Source organism: Habropoda laboriosa, unplaced genomic scaffold (assembly GCF_001263275.1).
Source record: "Habropoda laboriosa isolate 0110345459 unplaced genomic scaffold, ASM126327v1 scaffold212, whole genome shotgun sequence".
NCBI lineage: Eukaryota > Metazoa > Arthropoda > Insecta > Hymenoptera > Apidae > Habropoda > Habropoda laboriosa.
The window spans coordinates 3,518,605-3,518,957 of NW_017100509.1; the positions used below are offsets into that span (position 1 = coordinate 3,518,605).

The following is a 353-nucleotide window of genomic DNA, read 5'->3' on the forward strand; positions in this document are numbered from 1 at the left end:
CAATTGAGTTGAAGAACTTGCTAATTGACCAAAATCCTGTGTCTGTATTTTTGTTTGATGAATATCTTAAGAAAAGTTTGTAAATTTTTTTACAACCAAAGTTGAAGACATAAATCATAATTTCACATTTATTATTATTTTAAAAATTCTCTATATCAATAAGTTTTGTTCATAGTAAAGTATACTCTTTTAGTTATTCAGAATTTTACATTTAGAATTAATGAGTATATATGATGTTATTTTTTGAATATATTTCATCCAATAAAGTATATATTTCATGAATCATATCTTCTAATGTCTATATTAAGAAATAAATATAAATTATTGTTGAACATTATGGTTTAACAGAGAAT

The 353-nt window shown here is 21.0% G+C and overlaps 1 protein-coding gene across 1 annotated transcript in view; it reads left to right on the forward strand.

Annotated features, from left to right (window-relative positions):
- Window positions 1–353, forward strand: part of LOC108576181 — a 4,322-nt gene that overhangs the window by 3,755 nt on the left and 214 nt on the right. The window lies entirely within an intron of this gene.